This window comes from Cottoperca gobio, chromosome 10 (genome assembly GCF_900634415.1).
Source record: "Cottoperca gobio chromosome 10, fCotGob3.1, whole genome shotgun sequence".
Taxonomy (NCBI): Eukaryota; Metazoa; Chordata; class Actinopteri; order Perciformes; family Bovichtidae; genus Cottoperca; species Cottoperca gobio.
In genome coordinates this window covers 1,839,196-1,856,656 of record NC_041364.1, presented here as the reverse complement: position 1 = coordinate 1,856,656, position 17,461 = coordinate 1,839,196, and the positions used below count along the sequence as shown (strand labels likewise).

The 17,461-nt window shown below is 41.2% G+C and overlaps 1 long non-coding RNA gene across 1 annotated transcript in view; it reads right to left on the bottom strand.

Annotated features, from left to right (window-relative positions):
• The window catches only part of LOC115014707 (uncharacterized), a 64,943-nt gene that overhangs the window by 10,729 nt on the left and 36,753 nt on the right, over positions 1-17,461 (bottom strand). The window lies entirely within an intron of this gene.

Sequence of the window (17,461 nt, the reverse complement as noted above, 5' to 3'; positions counted from 1 at the left end):
CATGATTGCAGTATTCAAAACTTTGACAATTGGTTGGACTTCCCTCTGTTCCTGATATATCTCAGATAATATCAGTTTTCTTTGAATCCCTGTGTTCGCAGGCTTCACAAAACTCCCATGAACATACATCGTCTCATGCCATCATCCCTTCCGCTTCCCTTATTTCAGCTGCTTACAGTAACATGGCTTCTGCTCCCTCCTTTTCTGTCTTAGCCAACACGGCAGCCGTCCATCAACTCAAGGAGCCCAACCACAGGCTAATCAAATCGGTGATTCTCAGCCAGCTACTTCATTTCAATGTCTATCCTTCCCCCCTCTCCCTCCTCAACACCCAAATGTTTTTCTCACTGTCACTGCATAACTACCGACTCTACAGAAGAACGTTTTCCGTGCTGTCGCGCTCCCTGAGCAGCGGCTTTCAATCACTCTTCTGGGGCAGACCCCCGGCGAGCAGGGTAGCAATGTAAAACACACTTCAAACAGAATAAAACTCATCAAACTCACCACTGATCCAACATTTATCATGTCTGGTTTGCTCAAAATAAACCCTTAAAGTAAGAGGGTAAAATGCGACCTCTCTACAACAGACTGGTTTGCCCCGACATCGCTCTCTTGTGGAGCAGCTTTCCCTCGTTCTTCGGGGGCAGACCATTAAAATAGCAAAAGAAATGACAAGAATCCCCAAAAAACAGAAAAGGCATTAGCGATGGACTCAGCCAAGTCTAGCAAAAAGACAAAGCTAATTTACAATAACTACTAAGGAAATTCTGACTAACCTCGGTTCAGTAAAGCTCCATCATCCATTACCTTCCAGGTCTAAAGACTTAACTCCTGCAGAGTTTTCCCTTGCATTTTCCTTTAGCATGACATCATCTATTCAGCCTTCGTGCACGGAGATCTGAGCTGCTGACCACATTTCTATAGCAATTTAACCAAAAAACATACTGAGACGCCCTCGACTCCAAACTTACTGCCGCATCTCCGCAGACGTATGCCCCTCTGATGTCAGTCATGCGGAGCTCCTTCCCACCCCGCCACAGCACGCACAGTCAGTCCACAGTCACATCCCATCATCTATAGACATACCAATGACTTCAGCATCCTGGTACCGTGCTCTTTCTAATTGCCACTTGCATGTCTGCTCATTCCGCAGAGGTGCTCATGGACTAGCTGCTCCGACACTCCAATAACACCTGCAGACTGACTAGCATGGCACATTGGCATACCTGTTAAGGCGTAGAAGTACTTCCTGACAAATTAGGTTACATTTGCATAATTCCACAAGCAAATCCTTCCTGTCCAACAATTTAACTCAAGCTGCAGCCATTCCCTTTCTCCACGACGAGTCCTTCCGGATGATTCATGATTTACTGTCTTCCCTCCATACCTTCATCAGTCAACCTGAGGATATCCAGCCTTACACAGACGCAGCTCCCTCCAGAGCATTCGTCCACTACATTGAAGGAAATGGTTCGCTTCTGTACAGCTCTGTGCTTCACAAGCTATAGCCCCATTGCCTTAGCTGCCTTTCTTTTTGGGGGCACGAATTCTCTAGGAAATCCATACACATCCGCTCCGATAACGCCGCAGTCACAGAGATCCTAAACTAGGAAATTCAGACGCTTGGTCTCAGAATTGGATTTTATCCCATACCAGTCCCACCATTTCCAGCCACAACACTCAACAAACTCCACCGCTGGGAAACATCTCAAGCTTCATAAACCACCCTTAAATAGCCTCGCCCCAAGCGCTCTTTCAGCCTATCATTGACCAGAGTTGTTTCAAGGCATAACATGCCACATACCAGCCGTAATTTTCACTGCTCCACTATTGAGACCTACTTAGCAGGAATCAACGTCTTTGTCAAACTAGTCACCGGCCTCCATCGTTCTTCACAAGGGATACAAAGTCCTCCACATTTCAGGCATATCTCCAGACTTTTTCTCTTCACATAGATTTTTTAATCCAACCCCTCTTTGGTTGGTTTGTTATTTTTAAGGTGATAATATGAAATCTATGAAGAAATTAAATTTTTGTGTTAGTTTCTTTTCTTACAAAGACTTTTGCTTCACATAAATGTAGCACGTGCAGTTGATTAGATGTGTCCTCTCTGTTGCTTGGTTACTTGTTGGGTAAAGGGCAGCCGGTGAAGAAGCTGCAGGGTGCAGACACAATACATCCAAGTAGCTGATGCAACGTAAGTCAAGGAGGCTTTTACTGGAAACAACCTGGACAGGAGACATCGCCTGGAGGTCAGTGTGTGTGTGTGTGTGTGTTTAAATCTTATTTATTTGTGTTTCTTCACTACTGTTAGACATAGAAGAAGCATTTTCTGCTTTGAAATCGAATCAAAGATGTTGAAAATGTCTTGACATGATGCACAGAGCCAACCTCTGGCCAGTTATTATCAGAAAGAACAGAAACACTAAAATGTCTCAGCATGTCATATACCAAAGTCTTTTCTCTTCTGAAACAAGTGGAGACAGTTCAGAGCTGATTCAGCGTCCCTGCAGAACACACTGATAACCGAGTGTGAGAGATGCAGATTGATGTAGATACAGCGTGAATATATAGTATATATTGAGGAGGCAGAGATACACAGTATCATACTTTGTCCTTTCCATCTCAAAAACAACTCTAGTGCCAATAAGCTTTATAGCAGGTTCAGAATAGGATCTGTGTATCACTCAGTAGAGGCATGACAATAGTACAGAAGCACTTTGCAGCGTGCATCATGAGCTGGTCTGAGCAGCACCAGCGTGACAGCAGAGCCTGATCCCTTCTAACCCCCCCCCCACGCTGCAGCTCCCGTTCCACTCAGACACAGTCGAGTCACCAACATATCAAACACACACAGGAGAGAACCTCGACAATGACACTTTGCGGGCTCAAAGTCTCATCGTGAGGAAAACACAGCTCAGAGTGTGAAACTGGCAAGAAAGAGGCCGAAACAGGTGTGTGTGTGTGTGTGTGTGTGTGTGTGTGTGTGTGTGTGTGTGTGCTGGCTTTTCCATTTTTTTGCCTCCATTACTTTGTAGGATTATTTGATTAACTCAGTTTCAGTCTTTCTATTTGATTTTCTAACAAGCTTGTGTAATCTTCCAGTCCATGAATAACTATACATAACATCATCACATTCATGATTATATTTGCATAAACTACATTTCACATTAAACATGACTACAGCTTTATATGTTGCAGTGCCAATCCAAAACTTTGGATTTCATTCAAGACATTTTTTAATGTTTTATCAACACTAGAGTGTGGAAAGAGATTATTAAAGTTAGGGCAACTAAAACTTCATGAAAGTTATAGAAAGTTTGAGACACTGACATGTGTATTAACAATTATAATAAAGAGTAATACATAAGTAATACAGGAGACAACCAATTGTAGGTCTGAGATCCAAACCCAGCGTGAAAGTTGGGAGCATTACACACACACACACACACACCTTGCCTTGGGCATAAATTGCTGCAATATTGCAACACTGTGGCTGTGCAGTGAAACCCTTCAGCTGTCTTGGCTGTAAAGTTGATTTGCTTTCTGCTTGTTTCCAATAAAAGAAATCGGATTGGCTGAAAGCTCATGTGATGCTCCTGGAAGTGTTGTGATGCTGCACATCCATCTGCTGCATGTGAATGCAAAATAACAAAGCTATTAATCATTTTAAGGACGTGTCATGCAAACTGAAGCATGTGCTTCAGCAGCACAGCGGTGCTTTGATCAGAGCACACCATGACACTGGAGGCCCTCAGCGTCTTGCTCAAGGGCACTTCAGCAGACTCCTCTAACACAGTCTTCCAGTTGAATGACAGCCTTACTGTACGGCAGGCAACATTTAAATAGATTGGGTAAATTAGTCTTGATTTGTGTTCAATAACCAAGCTGCTCTTTCCACAACAGAAGAGACTACATTTGCTTTTCAGATGTGTCACTTTATAAAAGTGACACGTACTGTTGCAAAGTGCTTTCAAGCAAAAGGGCATGAAAATACAACTCTGAGACAAATTACTGCGCGTCCTCTTGAGACCTTTCGCTCTAAACTGAGTTTAATAGTGTTTTGGAAGTACACCAAATCAGTGCTGATTGGTTTCTATCCACAGCCTGCTTTACATGCACACACACACACGCACGCACGCACGCACGCACACGCACACACACACACACACACACACACACACACACACACACACACACACACACACACAGTCACGCAGAGGTCAAAGAAGCTGCGTTCAGGTCTAAACGTCAGTCGATGAACACAAAGTCATGATTGTTGGCTGTTTGACTTCCCCATGAAGCCACACGTTGCCCCGTCATTGTGAGGATGTCATCCATCACACACCAGTGCACAGTGTATAGTCATAAGGGTGTAGTGATTGATGACACAGAGGTCTATTCTATGTCATGATGTACATTGACACAATCAATGTGTGGTTAACTGGGCTGAACAACAGTTTACACCTACATCTGTAAGGATTGTAGAGCTGAATAAACACACAGAATAGTGATGTTACAGCTCTTTAACTGTTCCTTTACAGCTCATCTTAAAAAGACGAGAGCATAGCTTCAGTTAATCAATTACCAAGAAGCAAGCAAAGGTCAAATCAAATCAAATGTATTTATATAGCCCAATATCACAAATTATACATTTGTCTCAGTGTGCTTTACAGACTGTACAGGATACGACACCCTCTGTCCTTAGACCCTCTGTCCTCAGACCCTCTGTCCTTAGACCCTCTGTCCTTAGACCCTCTGTCCTCAGACCCTCTGTCCTTAGACCCTCTGTCCTTAGACCCTCTGTTCTTACACCCTCTGTCTTTAGACCCTCTGTCCTTAGACCCTCTGTCCTTAGACCCTCTGTCCTTACACCCTCTGTCCTTAGACCCTCTGTCCTTACACCCTCTGTCCTTAGACCCTCTGTCTTTAGACCCTCTGTCCTCAGACCCTCTGTCCTTAGACCCTCTGTCCTTAGACCCTCTGTTCTTACACCCTCTGTCCTTAGACCCTCTGTCCTTAGACCCTCTGTCCTTACACCCTCTGTCCTTAGACCCTCTGTCCTTAGACCCTCTGTCCTTACACCCTCTGTCCTTAGACCCTCTGTCCTTAGACCCTCTGTCCTTACACCCTCTGTCCTTAGACCCTCTGTCCTTAGACCCTCTGTCCTTAGACCCTCTGTCCTTACACCCTCTGTCCTTAGACCCTCTGTCCTTAGACCCTCTGTCCTTAGACCCTCTGTCCTTACACCCTCTGTCCTTACAACATTTGACAGAAATGATGTTGTGTTGAAAAAGAGAAAGTTTGGATGAATCCAGGAAAATGTCTAAGAAGGCTTCCCGGTGTCCAGCAGGACCAGGGCAGCAGGCGCAGCCACGATTCATGATCCTGACGTAAACTTTATCAGATGGCAACCTGCCACATGAGACACAGAAACCCCGGGGATGATGCCCCGGATGGTGAGTTAATAACATACATTTACATAAATGCATACAGATAGAGAGGGAGAAGAAGAGAGGGAGGGGAGGAGAGAGGAAGAGGAGAGGAGAGCAGGGAGGTGTCCCCCGGCAGTCTAAGCCTATAGCAGCATAACTAGGGGCTGATCCAAGGCAAACCTGAGCCAGCTCTAATTATAAGCTTTATCAAAAAGGAAAGTCTTTAGCCTGCTCTTAAATGTGGAGAGTGTGTCTGCCTCCCGAACACAAACTGGAAGCTGGTTCCACTGGAGAGGAGCTTGATGGCTGAAGGCTTTGGCTCCCATTGTACTCTTCTAGATCAAAGTATTAGTCTTCTTACTGTAACTCAAAGACACTATATGGTAAGAGAGCAAGTATGCAAGAGTGTGAGAACAGAATGACAGCTAAGGATTAGGATTTTGACTTAGTGAGAAGCCTTTTCCAGATGTAGGTCAGACACAGGTGACACACACTAGCAGGTTTTATCCTCTACTCACTTGCTGAGTTGTAAAAGTTAATGAAACAGGTTTAGGCAACAGAAATATTTGGTTAGGTTTAAGAAGAGATTCAGATTTTCCTTAAAATAACTAAATTTGTAAAGTGAAAGTGAAACCTAATGTTGTGAACACAAAGACAACTTGATTGATTCACACAGGACCCATCCTCCGGGTCTCTACCCGCCCTGACCTCCAGCCATTATGGAGGTCATCACTCTTTATACGTCATCATCTTTCCTTTGTCATAATTAATACTGTTGCTAGAAGTCGGCTGATTTAATAGGATGGCACGGAGGAGGAGGAGGAGAGGAGGAGGAGGAGGAGGAGGAGGAACGACACTCTCGAGAAGCAGCGAGTGCTGAAACATCTCAAGCCAACATGGCACCACAAGTAGTCGAGGGGTTGAACACACATCAGCAGCGTCATGTGATCTTAATGTGTCTCTCTGCATACAGATACAGATAGTGTAGGATTTGGGTTTTCACATTTTCTTGGACAATCAAAAGTGAAAAGAATCTTCTATTCTGGCTTCCTCTAATAAACACACACACACACACACACACACACACACACACACACACACACACACACACACACACACACACACACACACACACACAACTAAAACACAGTAGGTGCAACTAATTCTGGTTGACTCTGTCTGGCAAAAAAGAGATTTGTTTTTTTATTTTAACATCAATACAGCACGTAGGCTCATTTCTGAAAACATTATGCAAAATATAATTAAAGGGTTGAAAAGATGAAGTTGAAGACGTTTTCGTCCCAGATTAAGTGGATACATTGAAGATTTAATGACCCTCAACATTGACTGTTTGGACAAGCTAAGTGTATTACTGTCAAAATGTCTTTTGGACTAAACGTGGCTGCACTTGGACAAACTTATTTCATTACATTCATTTGAAGCCAAAGTGACGTACGAATGATGTCCGAGCCGGAGGAGATCAAGGAAAAGCTTTCAAGAGTAAATAACTGTCAATGTATTTCAGGTGTGAAACATAATAATCACAGTTCTCAGTGCCATGTATCACTTCTGCAAACACAGTCGTCAGCCTCCTGAGCTGCGCTGATGCTTTTTAAATTGTTCCCAAGTTAGATTTAACGGAAAGTCTGTGGAATTGGTTTAAAGCTCAAAAGAGGAAGAAGCTGTGATTCCAGATTACTGGATACACCAAACAGGAGAAGAAGCATCAAAGCGTGAGACATCATGTTTGTCGTTAAGGCTTTATATTTGTAGAACTATCCCAAAGCTTAGAACATTTTTATGCACACGACATCCTATTTGCTGAGGTGCAGGTGTACAAGGTTATTGGAATTGTAGTGCAGATCTCAGTCATGTCTTTTGTTTGTTGCACTTGTATTGGTTTGGATTATTTGTAGCTAATAGTTGAATTATATTCTATTGTTTCTGTATGTTGCACTTTTGTTTGGCTTATTTGAAGCTAATGTTCTGCACTGAAAGGATTTCACATATATGAAGATTCTTGCTGTTCAGAGTTGTATCCTCATGATTGTTTGCACTTATTGTCGCTTTGGACAAAAGCGTCGGCCAAAATGAACTGTAATGTAATGTGAAGTAATGTAATGTGATGTAATGTGATGTAATGTAATGAACTGTAATGTAATGTAATGTGAAGTAATGTAATGTAATGAACTGTAATGCAATGAACTGTAATGTGAAGTAATGTAATGCACTGTAATGTAATGTAATGAACTGTAATGTAAAGTATGTAATGAACTGTAATGTAATGTAATGTAATGAACTGTAATGTAATGTAATGTGAAGTAATGTAATGTAATGAACTGTAATGCAATGAACTGTAATGCAATGAACTGTAATGTGAAGTAATGTAATGCACTGTAATGTAATGTAATGAACTGTAATGTAATGTGAAGTAATGTAATGAACTGTAATGTAATGTAATGAACTGTAATGTAATGTAATGTGAAGTAATGTAATGTAATGTGATGTAATGTAATGCACTGTAATGTAATGTAATGAACTGTAATGTAATGTGAAGTAATGTAATGAACTGTAATGTAATGTAATGTAATGAACTGTAATTTAATGTAATGTAATGAACTGTAATGTAATGTAATGTAATGTGAAGTAATGTAATGTGATGTAATGTAATGTAATGTATGAACTGTAATGTAATGAACTGTAATGTAATGTGATGTAATGTAATGAACTGTAATGTAATGTGATGTAATGTAAGGAAATGTAATGTAATGTAATGAACTGTAAAGTAATGTAATGAACTGTAATGTAATGTAATGAACTGTAATGTAATGTAATGTGATGTAATGTGATGTGATGTAATGAACTGTAATGTAATGAACTGTAATGTAATGAACTGTAATGTAATGTAATGAACTGTAATGTAATGTAATGTGATGTAATGTGATGTGATGTAATGAACTGTAATGTAATGAACTGTAATGTAATGAACTGTAATGTAATGTAATGAACTGTAATGTAATGTAATGTGATGTAATGTGATGTGATGTAATGTAATGTAATGAACTGTAATGTAATGAACTGTAATGTAATGAACTGTAATGTAATGTAATGTAATGAACTGCAATGTGATGTAATGTAATGAACTGTAATGTAATGAACTGTAATGTAATGTAATGAACTGTAAAGTAATGTAATGAACTGTAATGAACTGTAATGTAATGTAATGAACTGTAATGTAATGAACTGTAATGTAATGTAATGAACTGTAATGAAATGTTATGAACTGTAATGAACTGTAATGTAATGTAATGAACTGTAATGTAATGAACTGTAATGTAATGTAATGAACTGTAATGTAATGTAATGTAATGTAATATAATGAACTGTAATGTAATGAACTGTAATGTAATGTAATATAATGAACTGTAATGTAATGAACTGTAATGTAATGTAATATAATGAACTGTAATGTAATGAACTGTAATGTAATGTAATGAACTGTAATGTAATGTAATATAATGAACTGTAATGTAATGAACTGTAATGTGATGTAAATTAATCTGATGTAATGTAATGAACTGTAATGTGATGTAAATTAATCGGATGTAATGTAAGTCAAGATGCAGTTTAATCAGGGCTACAACTACACATTAGTTTCATTATTGATTCTTGATTAACATGCTGTATAAATCATACAACCAATCAAATGTGAGAAAATTACCATTACTAAATCGCCATGTTTATAAATGTATTCCTAATTTCAACACTGCATTTACTGGACAACTACGAACCACTTAGTTGAGAAAGAGAAGAAAAAACAGAACCCCTGGCATTAAATGTTATGGTGTTTAGTGAGTTCTATTCATTCTCAACTGATACAAACTAGTTTACATAATTAACCTGAATGCTTTTTAGATGATTCTTTGATAACATTTTATTTTAGTGTCATTTTACTTCTTGGGGTTACAGTAACAACTCACCAACGTGTTCATACAACATCGTTAAAGAATCATTTCAAAGCTATGTGGAGAATGTTCCTGTGTCGCACATTTCGTTGTGTGTATCTGCAGCTGTGAATGATCTCTCCTGGTCTAATCCATCACACAGAGAAGCAGCTGCTGCGACTTTAATCAGCGGTGGAGACATGATGACTAAAACCACAACACACGACCCGAAGCAAACAGCGTGTTTCCCTGTTTCCCTCCACATCATTCAAACTCAGCTACTGCACGGCTGTCCTCTGCATGCTTGTGTGTGTGTGTGTGTGTGTGTGTGTGTGTGTGTGTGACAATAAGATCATAAACACTCTCTGCAGCCGTCCTTAGCGTGTGTATATCAAAGAGAACTGCTCTGTGTGAAAACACGGGGCAGACTTTAGCTCCGAGCCACTTGTCAGCACAGATTACCTAATTGTCCTGCACTTCAGAGTGAAGACGTATTCGTTTCATTGGAGGAAGCTGGTAAAGAAATGTTTTTCTAACCCCTGTTTTGTTTCAGTTGTCTTCATCTTTGTGTTAAAACAACACGACCCGAGTTCACATCTTCTCTGCTTGCAAAGCAGGAGTGGCATTTTGGGAAAGTACTGAAAAAGTTCCACTTCCTCCGTTGATCCTGCTTTTGTCGCGCTGCAGAATGATCATTCAGCTTTCGTGAGTGACGGCATGAAAGACTTGTGCTCGCTGAGGGGTGGAAGCAGGGAAATGAAGATTACAATAATAACTCCTCACAGGTTATTCAGAAAGTCAGTGTGAAATGGTTTCCTGTGCAGAACTCTGTGCACTGAAGATGGAAATTAAATGTGAACATTTGAAGTTGTGTCTCTGTTAGCGAATCGTCAAGGAAAGATAGTATTTACAGTGTCTTGTGGGTTTTATGCATTCTTGGTTTTACATCTACAACAAGGAGAATCATCTCAAGGACAATATCCTTGAGTTGTAAAAGAATACAAAATGAGAGCTGCTCCCCGTCTGCTCATTTTCATCCTCCTTCTAGAACTTTATATCGTACAACTTAATAAGTATATTATCATTTCATCTCATGTGAATCACAAGCACAGCTGGCCAAGGATTCACTCTGAGGGAGGAAGTGAAACTGGAACATTAGCAGTGAAAGTTTACCAGCTACATGTTGAACATATTCCTGTATTCTGACGCTCAGGGCCAAAACATCAGGGACACTGAGCAGCTGCATACACGCTTGTGTAGACACCAAGAAGAGCAAACTGCACTTTTTTAACTGTGTTTTATGTTATTTATTAATGTGGTAATGTGAGCTGCTTCTTCATAAAATCTGACGCTGAAATTATTCTGAAAGTAATTAAATTTAAGGCTCCATTGATTTTTGTTTTGCTCCCTGAAAATGCAACATTGACAAGCTGTCACTTTTATAAAGTTGATATAATAAATGTTTCAGCAGACGGTCCGTGATCTGAATTGAATGATAAAACGAGCAAAGTGATTTATAATGTCTACTTCTAATCAGCAGACACAGAGCAACACAAGACTTGACTTGTGTTTCTGACCATCTTTCAGCTCCAACAACTTCTTAAGGACACGTCTGGCTCTTCAGGTGCTCCACGCTCTTCACCAGCCAGTCGCTACCTGTGCCCGTCCGCCGGGGGTTCAGTGGTGAGAGTGAATGTTGTGGGAAACAAAACATCAAGGCTCCTTAGAGTTGAAGAGAGAAGAAGAGCAGAAGGGAAAGTTTGTCACTACCAGCGACTCCTTTCATGTCATGTGTTGCTATTTGATTCATTGTTAATAAGATAAAACTTAAAGCCTCTGTGCCGTCATCTATATCCCCTAAAATAAAGCGGTAACGACCTTTTCCTCAACGGCAGCGACGCCCATCTGAAGACGAGTTGTGTGCGAGAACAGCTGATTGACAACCTGTTGATTTGTGAAAGCAGAGGATCAAAGTGCAGCGAGAGGCTCTGCAGGTTGAACCGGCACACACCGGCCTGGAAGTGCTATCAGTAACAGAATGGATAAATCACCTAGTCAGGCATGAACAGAAGCAGAATGGAAACACTGTATAATGGCACAGTCAACACACACACACACACACACACACACACACACACACACACACACACACACACACACAAACACACACACACACACACACACACACACACACACACACACACACACACACACACACACACACACACACACACACTTCACCTCCTGACTCCTGTCCATCTGGCGAGGAAAACAGATTCAGAAGCTTGACAGACGTCAGTTGTTGACGGCATTGTTGGCGTGCTTCGATTCAGATATGATCCTGCCTAAGTTAAGTGGGAGCCACTTTCTGTGCCTCAGTCGTGTGTGTGTGTGTGTGTGTGTGTGTGTGTGTGTGTGTGTGTGTGTGTGTGTTTTTGTATGAATGGAGGATTTCAGATTATGTAAGCAGTCGCTGAGTGAATTATTCAGTCTGTGATCCCAAAAGATGGTGTACTGTGTTGGCAGCCGAGTCTGCACACAGCCACCAAACGGCAGAAGTAGGACTTGAATGGAGGGATAGAAAAAGCCTCACATTGTGCTGCAGTGAAGACTCAATGTGTCGACATTATGTGAAAGTGGCTGAGGTGACGGACGATGAATGGATGCAGGGCTACAGAGTGGAGAAGCTGCCCCGCCCTGCATGCAGACTTGTGGTTAAAGAGCGTATTTACTCTGGTGCTGCAGAAATGACAAACTTAGAGCATCAGATATTACTGCAAAACAGACACCGAGTGTTTGTGTGTCTGTCAGCTGGTTTACAGAAAAGCTACTTGCTCGATGTTCATGAAACTTGGTGGAAGGGTGTAGCAAGGGCAAAGGACAAACCCCTTACATTCATACGTTTCACTTTCGTTAACATTACAAGACTTGTGATGCATTCATGTGGTGTCGGGATAATCGGGAAGATTAGTTTGGGAAGATTCACGTGAACGTCCTCTCAAGTCGGAACGACAACAACAACTCGGAAACAGATATCAACGTGTTGTTTCCACATTACGACTTGAAGCTCATGAACACACCGACGTTGGTAGAACGACTCCCCAACTCTGGAAAATGGACCATCTGAGGAGCATGTGAATGCACCAATGTCCTTGGTGGAGCTCTACATTGCTTACATCCCTATCATCATCTGGAGGGACAGTTTACACCATGTACCCATCTCTTGCTATGTCCATGAAGGGAACTCATTGATGAAACATGCTGTCTGACGATGAACCTCCCTGTTGAAAGCAAGCTTCCAGAAAAGCAGATCTGTCACAGGACACCTGAAGTGGTGAGCAGAGGGAAGGTTAAGAGAAGCTGCTACCTGAGTCCGACTGACTCGTATTGACTTCTGGCTCGGACACGCGAGCCTGTTCCGGGATGATCGCACTTTAGGTGCAGAGAAGTCCCTGACATGAGCGATTACGTTGCAGGATGTGTTTGACATATAAGTGATAGCTCCAGTGTTACACTCTGTGGGTATCAGTGAGGACATTCGTCCTTAAAACCTTTCAGGGTCTTCTTCAAGGTCAATTGATGTTTGCCATAATGCCATCTCTTCATTGGCTCTCGTGGATTTTAGAATTGATTTTAATATATTATTGATGAACTTTAGGAGCCGCTCCTAACTTTTGTGATTATTCTAAATATTTGATATTGTTTTATTTTACTCATATTGTACTCTTTCCTCACATGTAGCTCCTTTGTTACAGTTTTTATCAGTGTTTGTCTGATATGTTTGTCTGATATTTTTATATATATATATATATATATATATATATATATACATATATATATACATATATATATACATATATATATATATATATATATATACATATATACATATATATATATACATATATATATTACATATTACATTTAATGCACAAATGTAAATAAAGCGAGCTGGACTGGTGCCCCGGCCGGGCAGTGACATTACACTTTCACACAGTTGGAGATTGTAGGCCGGCTGTCCTTCCTGCATGTTGTAGTTTAAACTGTGACTTTTCTTGCCTGGATTATGTGTTTAACTTTCTATAACTCCAACCTGCACTGAGAGACGAACTAAATCAAATTCTAAATATGGTCAAATTGAAAAAAGATCAATTTTAGATTCAGACATCACGGGGGACAGTGCGCCCCGATGGAAATACAGTTTCTGCTCCACATTATTGTGTCTGTAGCCGCCAGTGTGGATGCATTTAAAAAGTCATGTTAAAGCTGGAGCACCACACACACACACACACGCACACGCACACACACACACACACACACACACACACACACGCACACACACACACACACACACACACACACACACACACACACAGCCAGATTACTAATTTAATATCTGTTAATAAGAAACGATAACTGATATTGGTGAAGTGAGAATATGATCGTACATCTGCTCATTCCTGAAACATTATTACATAAAATATAAATGTTGAGAAGCTGCAGTGACATAAAGCGCTGCTGAATGTTCTCCACTATCAACGCACGGGGTTGTGCATCAGGAGCCACGTCGGCTAATCTATTAAACATTTAGATTCTCAGCTCGAAGGCGTTTCACGCTGAAAAGACTGTAACGTACTAAACAAACAAGAACCACTTTGAAGCAGCTTAACATGCATATATCAAAGATCTGCATGTTTTTATGTAAAAGTGAATAACTGCGTGAGCGTTGATACTGAACATTTATTAATGACGATAAAGAGAAGTCTCTTTCATAAGTGATTGCATTTAATAGTTCATTCAAAGGCATTACCCTCTCGACCAATCAGAGTGAGCTTTCTTTAGGCTTCAGAGAGGTGGAGCTCTGCACACACAGGTCATCTGATGCTTCATCCACTCGCTGCAGATCTCGCTGCAGCTTCACTTATCTGTGCTCTTAACTTTACTGAGGGACATTTTGAGCATTCTGAAACTAGATGATTCAATATTGAGTGAGTATTAAAGAACATCTTTCCACTGCGTTACTTCCATTAGGGCAAGAGTCTGTGCCAAATATTACGTGAAGCTTGCAGGCTTTATTTAGTTTATTGCTTTATATTTATAGATACGTGTTCCCTTATTAACAAAGTTTATAATTAGGGAGCATTTTATTATAGTTGAAAAGGAATCTGTCCTTATTTTTAACGAGGCATCTTTTACTTGAGAAGGAACTTCTGAAATTGGTAAATACTTTTAATCATGTGCTTTTTAAACTCTCATGCAGGGAAGTGAACATCATGAACGGGTGTCACGAGGTGTAACAAGGTGCTTGTGCTGCACGGTTCTGTGTTTGTTAAGCAGATGAGACAGTGATGTGATGCCACACAGCCTGCACATGGAGTGCAACATGTGTGATATGATTCATAAAGGTTGTTGCTTCCTGGTAAATTAGCAGCAACAGCAGATTGTATTTCCACTAATTAAGAAATAGTGGCTTGAAGAAGAATTTTGCTACTGATGATACTTTGGCATGAAAATGATCCTTCCTGATCGCAATGGATGCTTTCTAATGTCCATCCATCGTCTACCTCTTATCCGCGGTCGGGTCGTGGGGGCAGCAGCTCCAGTAAGGAACCCCAGACTTCCCTTCTCGGGGCCACTATCCTCCAGCTCTGACTGGGGGATCCCGAGGCGTTCCCAGTGAGGAGATATAATCTGTCCACCGAGTCCTGGGTCTTCCCCGGGGTCTCCTCCCAGCTGCACCTGGAACACCTCCCTAGGGAGGCGGCAGGTGGCTCCTCACTAGATGAACCACCTCAACAGCGGCTCTACAATAGCAATGGATGCTTTCTAATGTGTGCATTTCTTTCTCTTCTTAGCATCATTGTATCTTGAGTCTCATCACGCTGACTGTTTGCTTTCATGGATTATCTGTCATCCAGCTTTAATGCATGACAGTGTGTGACTTGTCTACGACCTCATCTGTGTCATCAACCACATGTGACCACACTTCTTAACATATGTACGGCTAAGATGAACGTATGTAGGGCGCCGCGTGGGCCGCTGTAACACTGAGTCATAAATCCCACCTGCTGGTCAGAGCTGCGGCAGGCGGGGGCTCTGTGTTCCATCAACCAGATGTGGATCCCGTTTATAACATCACAACACAAAACTGGGTCATGTGCTTTTACACGTCTTACTACTCGTGTTAAGACCTTAGGCTTCCACATTCATTCCTTATTTCTAACCCTCTACCAAACCTGCACATCCTGCTTCTGGCAGTAACATCATTTAACCATTTTAGTCGTCGGCAGCAAATTTAAAACGTGTGTGTGCGTGTGCGTGTGTGTGTGTGTGTATGTGTGTGCGTGCGTGTGTGCGTGTGCGTGTGCGTGTGTGTGTGTGTGTGTGTGTGTGTGTGTGCGTGTGTGTGTGTGTGCGTGTGCGTGTGCGTATGTGTGCACTATTCATGAAGCTTGATAATATGAAATGGGTATTTTGTTTGAAGAGTTTAGGTTTGGATGAAGGAGAAGATTAGATTATTATATTATATTAGATTATATTAGATAGATTATTACCTACAACATAAACGTATTTTTATGTTAACAATGATTCTTTGCATATGTTTCATCAAGAGAAGTTGCATTATCTATTATGATTAGCTTTCGCAGTTAGCTTTAGTTCCTGGATTATTTATTTATTAGAAATGATCAGTATTGCCTGAACTCTTGAGCAGCACACTTTTAGCATTCAACCGTTTCTATGATGTGCACAAAGAATGCATGTGTTTCCTAAACGATGATTTCCCATCAGGCCTCCCTGTTCTGGCGTCACGGTCGGTTCAGTTAAAAGGTTTTGATCACGGTTGGATTTTATATAGTGAAAGAAATGATTTAAAGTGTAAAGGTTCCAGTTATCCTAAGACATATAAATGCACATTCCCCACAAGAAGCAGCTCGTTGAGAGTTTTCTGACTGATAAGGACATTTACTAAATTCCAAAATCTAATGAGACGTCGAGAAATCATTTAAAACTAAACGAAGATGATAGTTGTTTAATTGTTGATGCTTGTGCTCTTATCGCTTTCATTGCTACTTTAGAAAAGGTTGTTGGCAAGGTAACAACTGAAACAAACCTCTGACAGAAACAGTAAGATTGTTCTGATCATTGTGTAGAAATAGAACTTTTTAAAGTCCTGCATTTATCGTGTCTCTTTCACACGAGCAGTCAGAAAGAAGTGTCTAACTGCACCTTCAGTGATGATTTAAGAAGAATTATAATCTCTCTCCCCCTCAGGGATAAAAAGAGGCAGAGGAAGCTATAACATGAGTCTTTACATTCAGCAGTCCACCCAACTGTTTCAGCAGGATCCCTGTTTCAATCAAACCAACCAGCCTGAGGGGACAAGTGCAGAGGCAGTGAGCGGTGCACCAGCAATCCTGCAGCTGAGCCACACATCTGAAGAGAACGCCCTTGAAGGGAATCAGGGCAGACACTTTAGTTGTGATCTGCAGACCTCTGAGACTGATTTGTTACACGGTGCAGCATCTCTGCTGTTTATCCGGATGGAGAGTGTTTGTGTGGATGAATATATGAACTATTCAGATGGAAACACGTTTTCATGAGTACATCATGTAAGAATCAGGTGTCAAACTGCTCTGAGACTGGATACAACCATAACAAATCATTGGAGGGACAGAATGAACGCACACGGGATCACTTGGGAGGTCGAAAGTCTAAAGATGGAGGATGTCGTATGTTGTACAGATTGTAAAACCCCTTGAGGCCAATTTGTGATTTGCTATTATTGAGCTTTTGAAATAAAATTGACTTGACCTGAGAGTTCACAGCATCCGAACAAACGGAGGTCGCTGAGCTCATCCAGTTGTAAAAATGCAAACAAAAGCAGAATTCAAGGATGTTATGTTGCTTCCATGAGCCTCCATTGACTCATAACAAAAGGCAGAACTCTTTAGACTGAGCATTAAAAGCAGCACAGAGTCGGCCACGTCATCACTGAACAGAAAGTCACCAACACTGTGCAAGACATGTGTCCTCCCTTCTCAGATCCCACAGTTTGGGATGTTATACTTGACACTAAGCCTT